General features: G+C 46.4%; 1 pseudogene; it reads left to right on the top strand.

Moving 5' to 3' along the window:
* The first annotated feature begins 770 nt into the window (after positions 1 to 770).
* Positions 771 to 2,190, top strand: LOC146174655 (uncharacterized; annotated as a pseudogene).
* Positions 2,191 to 7,293: the final 5,103 nt, after the last annotated feature.

Genomic DNA, 7,293 nt, shown 5'->3' with positions numbered 1-7,293 from the left:
ATGAATGTCATTGCGATCTCGCGTTCCCAGTCTACACGGGCATACAGAATGGCATTTGCAATTGATGACAATGTCCATCTTGGTCCATCTGTGAACTGTTGTGATAAAAAAAAAGTACAAGTGATGATTTTTTATTAACCTGTTTGCTGTTCTTTATTTGTATTACGGTATTGAACATCTAAAGGCTATTTAAAAATAGACTGGTCCACCATGCGACAGCTTTAACTGACAAACGCTCCGTTTAGAAATCCAAAGCAAGACAGGCTCAAAGTCACTCGCGATGCCTCTCGCATCTCGCCCGCCATTTGCAACCAGCCACCAGAGAGGTAGCCAGATACTGCTGAGAATACTGCCATACTGCCATGCCTCCGGAATTCGGCATTGTAGCAGGCCCTGAAGACGTTGCTGGAATGGTGACAGTGACGAATGAAGAGCAGTGCAAAAAAGCACTATTTCTTCTTCATCTCCTGAAAATGAAGCGACGAAACCGGCTCAAGCAGCTGAAGATTGCTATTGAAAGGTGCGCGAAGACCACTCGAGATTTAGAACTGTGTTTGGTGATGAATACATTTACGGCAGTCGCCGTTTGGGCTAGCACTTCATCGGGGATTATCCGCGAGCGATGGTCCTTTCCAAGGAACGAGAACTGGTTTGAGGAAACTGCCAAACCTAGGTGCATCCCACTTAAGCAAGCGTTCCGCGTCAGTCCTGCCACATTCCGATATCTTGTGGAATCGCTGCAGTGCGTGTTGCAACGTGAAGAGACGAACATGCGAAAGCCGATTTCCGCAGAGAAGCGCGTAGCAGTGGGCCTGTACCACCTATGTTCCAGCGCCGAGGACTGGACCATCGCGCACTTGTTCGGCATCGGCCGGTCCACTGAACATTGTGTACAGGGAATTCTGCAAAGCAGTCGTCGACATTCTTGAAAGCGCCTGGCTGCACATGCCGCGGCAGGAAGGTATGGCGGAGCACATGCGCGAATGCTACGCAGTCACCGGCTTTCCGCAGGCGATCGGTGCTCTGGACGGCTGCCATTTCGCCGTGTCTCCGCCGAAGAAAGATGCAGCCGACTACTACAATTATAAAGGCTGGTACGTATTTGCTTTCTTGCCTTTAAACTTATTAATAGCTGAGCAGGGCAAGGACAAAATTACCGAGAACTACATAACTAGTAAATGGTTGTTCTTTATTGCACAAATGAGTATGCAGGCCTGAAAGCAGGAGCCACGAAATCGAGGTGCATATTTGGAATGTTGAGATTTGTGCAACTTTTCCACTCAAATGGGAAATGTATCGGCACGTTGATAGGTGTGATAATTATTTTCTGTGCACATCATGACTGGCACACAGGCCGTGATCATTATTGTTTCATTAAGAACAGCATGCAAGAGCTAGCATCTCTCATTTTTTCCTACACTAGTGCAGTAAGCATTTTTAGCAAACCTACCACCTAAAATTGAAATGCTAGTTTCTTGTTCGAAATTGTAACCTGAATATCATTGTAAATATTTCTGTATATACAGCTGTTGTCAGTAGTTAAACTTCATGCTGATAGGGTGTGTTTATTCAGTTTCTACACCATGCTTAAAATTACTCCTTACATGCAGGTACAGCATAATACTACTGGCAATCGTTGACCATCACTACCGCTTCCTCTACCTCAACGTTGGGAGCCCAGGCAGATGCCATGATGCCCATGTTTACGGCCGGTCAAAGCTGAAGAAACTTGTGGAAAGTGACAGATTCAACTCTCCTGTGTCAACCATTGAAGGAGTTCCTGTCGCACCAATCATATTATGCGACCAAGCCTTTCCTCTCACGGCACATTTACTGAAGCCATATCCAAATGCCCCAATTGGTTCGAAGGAGGCACTTTTCAACTACAACTTGTCAAAGTCTAGGAGGATAGTGGAAAATGCATTTGGGCGTGTAAAGGCTAGCTTCAGGTTCATTATGAAGAGGATGGAGTGTAAACTGGCAAACGCAAAGCAAGCCATCAAGGCATCTTGTGTTTTACACAACATCTGCGAAGCCTTCAGAGACAATGTGGAGGAGCAGTGGGTGCAAGACATGTACACTTTCAATGCACTTTATGAGCAGCCCTCCAACAGCAGTGATGCGTGCACTAGTGAGGGTCAGGACGTAAGGGCGGCACTTGCCGATTACTTCTGGAAACGGGCCCAGTAAACACTGCGAACCACAAATTGATCGCTCAAGTACGCTCTTTATTTTTGCAAATATTTGAGCAGTGCTTCAGTCAGGCATTTTTCGTTCCCCACAGATTCACGAAGAATCTCCAACTCCATTTTACGCAGCTCCATTGCTTGTCTTCTGCTTTCCCTGAGCTCCGCGCTCAACTGGCTGTTCGAGTTGATCAGCTGTGATAAAAGTGTCTTCTGCGTCGCGTTGCGACTCGGCTTTGCTGCTTGGCGACCTGGTGGTGGTGCTCTATGGTCTTCTGCACTGGATGCCAGTGGTGAAGGCACTGAGAGCGCAGCAGCCTCACATTCCGATTCATATGGTGCTGGAGGCATCTCAAAGGTATTGGCATCATTCCCATTGCTGTCACCTGGTGACGACTGGTTGTATTGCAAGCTATCGATTAGCTGGAAAAATAAAAAAATATACCACACATGAACATATTAGTGAAGAAACTGCCTACAAGGTCTTTTCTGGTTAATACAGAAGCAGAAAAAAAACTACTTGTATGCAGCAGCCTTCACAACCTGACAGTAATATCCATTTCTATATTGTACGCTACTGCAGCATTTTGTAGTAACTGTGACATTTCTCTAACACTTACCATGTACAAGTTGAATTCTTGTGTACATTTTGATACAGAAGCCACAAGAAGCAGTGTAACAAATGAATCAATAAATAAGTGATGCTCCACATGTGTCGTGCAAGAGAATCAGTGTCTCCTTCGTTATGAGTGATATAAAATTTGAAAAATATTTCTTGGTCTTGGTTCACAGGAAGCGCGTATAGTGCTATATGCAAATGCACGTACCATCTCAACAGTGGCACCATCGCCACACACAGCAGTCTCATCCACGAGACTGCTGTCGTTGATAGGGAGGTTTCCCAGAAACCTTGCGATTTCTTTATAGAAACGCCATGTGATGGCACCTTGCCCCGTTGTCTTGCGGCTGAGCATCCTGCAAGAAACATATACCATTGTTGCAGTGGCGTTAGTAATGCTTCGAGGTCTCCACTACGTCACTGCTACTAGGAAAGTTGCTACCCGTTCTCAACATGCAGTATGGCAGTCATATCTGCCCAGGTATGTATTGCATTTATGCTACTTTCACTGCTTGCACGAGTCAATGAGGGGAGAGAAGCTGCAACGAATACTTTGGAACATCGGTGCTTTCGCACAAAACGAATACATTTTCCCGTGTTTCATGCAACAGGCAGTTGCTAAGGGGAACGGGTTGGCATCGGCAAAAGCACGGCAGAAACAAGATTCCTAGCGAAACGAGCTATGTAGTAATTCAAACTGAAAAATTAAGCAGAAATGCACTAAGCAGCGTTCACAAACCAAGGCACAGTGCGTACATGCACATATCACTATGACGTAGCGGCGTATGCTTCTTGCGACTTAAAACATGTATAGCGCCGGGTATAGGGCACGGCAAAACGGAGGACCATTGCTTTTGGTACTTTTTTCAAGCGTGGTAAGCTGCTCAGTACGCGAGGATTGGCACACGAAGGGAAAAAAAAAAACGACGCATGCATCTACCGGTATATACCATGCTTAACGTGCGACGCTGCGGGCAAGGCTGCGGGTGCGCACCTTCGCATCTGAAAGCAGCACACGTGGCTGAATATGGTGAACAGTGGCAGGCGGTGAGAGCTGTTACGGCAAAAATAAAGTTTTCACTTACCGGTATCTGTTTCCAAGATTTTCGATCTTAGATTTCACCTCTTTCACAGTTTTGTCAATGCCCAGCGCAAGCAAGGACTCTCGTATAGCTACATAAACACTCATGTTGCGCTTTGCCCGGCGCAAATCACTGAGGTCCTCCCAAATTTTGATGAGCGCATGCGTTTCGTCGTCGCTCCAGTGCGCCTTCTGCTTCTCACATTGCACTGTAGAGGCTGCAGAGTCGTTTTCCATGTCAGAAGTCGAGAAACTCAGCTGGCGGATATAAGCACACTGCTATGCGACCTTCGCAGCCCACGCTTCACCGACGAGGACGGTTTGTAAACATAGCCGACAGTAGCCGTCGGCGACTGGGATGAAGAATATAGTTGCACAAGTTGCTCCAAATATCGTGCTGTATGTGAAAACATAATTACATGTTATTTTCATCAATCAATTTTGATGTTTACTTTAGTTATACTTTGTTCTCATTTATTGATTTTGCGAAAGTTTGCCAAGCCGCTGGTGTTGAGAGTAGGCAAGTCTCCAGTGAATGAGTTCGCCCAGCTCATTCGCTGGGCGAATGTCATTACCTGTAAATGGAATTTACTATGCACGTGTAGCAGCCAAAAAAAACGTCATTAACACATAATATCATTCGCTGCGAATGACATATGTACCGTGTGACAGAGGTATGTGCCATTAAGCCCAGCACAACAACGTCTTCAACGGAATATTGAAATTTATGTGCAGCTATGCCATTTTCTAGGAAGTCAAGCAGTTCATCCACAAATGATGCAAGGAATTGATTCACATCCGGTGGCTTTGATGCTCCAGCAAACACACCAACAGGAAATAGGCCCAGTTCTTTGCAATTTGTTACCAAACATAATATAGGCGAAATGTGAGTGTGAGAGCTTATGGACGCTGGAAGCCCATCAATATTGAATGACAGAGAGAGAGAGCTGTTGGCATTTGTTCCACTGTTTGCAGAGCTTGATATAGACCTGCAAACCAAAGTGGCAGTACTGTCCAGGCCCCATGTTAATAATGTTAGCTCCATGCAGCCTAGGAGTTGCCAGAAGTGTACGGGCATCGCTGGGTAAAGTACTGAAACAGTGATGCTTCATCAATAGCTTTAACAGTGAAGTAACAGCCATGTGCTTAATTTGCTGAGACACAGCCCAGGCTTGAAGTTCTTTGGCATTGCTGCTTTCAGAACTGTACATACCAATTTTTTCTACATAGTTAGGATGTAGTGCCGTACTACCACGACTGGTGTGTGCGGGATCGGGAACGAAGGCACTGTCCCAGTCGTCAGCCGGCACACTTTGTGACATGTGACGTTTTGCTTCGCCAGGAGCAGTTGGCACCTCACTAGGGACGCTTGATGCATCAGCCGCTGAGCCTTCGTATGATCCATCGGAGTCACTTTCAGACGAATCATGTTCAATTTGTTCACTGCCAGTGTCACGAAATGCCGTAGAAGCCCGTTTTTCTTGATATCATGCTTTTCTCTTAACCGTGTGCTTTTGCTTTTCCTTTGACATTGTTGCTGCATAAAAAGGGTTTCCTTCCTAATCTCATTAAGACGTGCTAGTCACTCGTGTTGGCTATGCTGCCTGGGTTTGCAACAGTAAACAAAGCACAATGCATAAGCTGCTAGCTTACAATGAAAACTGAAGAACTGTCCAGTCACACCTCCCCTCACACTTGCTCGAGTCCACGATGGAAACCGTTTTCACTGCCCACAACTACAGGCCGCACAAAACCACGCAGTTTACCAATGCACTAGATTGTGTTGATATAACTTCTGGAAAGATGCAGACATAACCACTCTGATATACATTTCATCTTATAAAATCCGGCCGATCTGTTTTCAGGATGTCTCTTTACCCACACTTCGCTGTGTGTTTGCCATATTGTTTGTTTACGTTTGTAAATGCCTGGCTTAACAACCGGCTTAACTTTTGTTTTGTCTTGACTTGTAACAAGCGCTAAGAAACAAACTAGCCCTACATTTAAATATTTTGTAGATAAATAAAGAAGACATAGCAAATGGGTTTTTATTGCTGAGTTATTTAGACGTTTTGTGGTACGTTCGGGTCGGCCATTGCGGGTACCTGAACTGCTTTCCACAGCTCGTGGACCATAACAAAGTGATTGCAGCCCCATAGGCACGTTCCACTCGCTGTGAAGCTTGTTTCAGGTGTTCATCATGTCTTGCTGTATATTCTGGCTGCGTACTGAACCAAATGCCAAGATATCGGTATTCCGTTGCCATCTCGAGGACGTCCCCGTTAGGTAAGTGGACGAGCTGCTAAGCGTCCGACGGCGCTGAGAAACACAGCACTGCCGACTTCTTTCCATTGAAGTTCAGTCCAAGATGTGCCATGGCTTCAGCGCATATGCTGATGAGGGCCTGGAGCTCTGCATTTGTCTCTGCCATTAATACTACATCATCGGCAAAAACTAGGCCTGGTAAGATCTATCGGTTCTTCACGCCACTGCTGATGTAGCTTAGCGTGAATCCCAACCGTGCATACAAAAGCTTGCACTCCACCCCAGTAACGTACAACATATACAGAAGAGGGGACAACGAACAACCCTGCCTCAACCCCTTCTGTACCACCACTGACTCTGAGCTGACGCCGCACACTATGGTCACTACTGTGCAGCGTGCATAAAGGCTACGAAGCATGCCGATCTAGGTGGGAGGAATTTCCAATGACTCGAGGCATTGCATTAGAGGCTCATGTGGTACGCTGTCATACACCTTCGTGACGTCAATAAAACAGCAGGCCACTCCACGAGCTTCCCTCCTTGCAATTTCAATACATTGGGTGAGGACAAAAATATCCTCCAGCCGCTGGTCTCGACGAAAAACATTTTGGAGCTGTCAGATGCCCATTTTGCTCCGCCCAGCCACTCATCCACACTTTTAACACCTACGTAAACACTGTACATTATGCTTGTCACTGTCAGAGGGCGGTAGTCCCGCAGAAGGCCACTGTCCCCACCCCTCTTAGGGATCAGTGTCACTATTGCGCGGAGCCAGTCTGCTGGTATCATTGCACCTTCCAGAATGTCACCGAAGATACCAGCCATTTGCTTTCTAGACTAGGCTCCGAGACACTTGACGAGGCCAGCAGGGATGTCATCCAAACTGCAGGCTGTGCGCGCACTGATTTTGCCCATGGCTCTATCGCTCCACTCGAAACCTTCCACTGTTCATTGTCCGGAGGAGGGTATTTCCACACCTTCGAAGACGTATGGCAAGGTATCAGTTGCGTATAGTAGCGTCATGTGGTCTGTCAGTAGGCAGTGGAGAACACCCGTCATTCCTGTTTTTTCATCCCTGATCAGCGGGTCTGGTGTTCTGCCATCTGTAGATGCTACGTATGACCAAAATTTAGCCGCTGCTT

Source organism: Amblyomma maculatum, chromosome 11 (genome assembly GCF_055883805.1).
Source record: "Amblyomma maculatum isolate TAMU_Amacu chromosome 11, ASM5588380v1, whole genome shotgun sequence".
In the NCBI taxonomy this organism is placed as follows: domain Eukaryota; kingdom Metazoa; phylum Arthropoda; class Arachnida; order Ixodida; family Ixodidae; genus Amblyomma; species Amblyomma maculatum.
The sequence above is the reverse complement of the archived record's forward strand: the minus strand, read 5'-3'. Positions and strand labels throughout refer to the sequence as shown.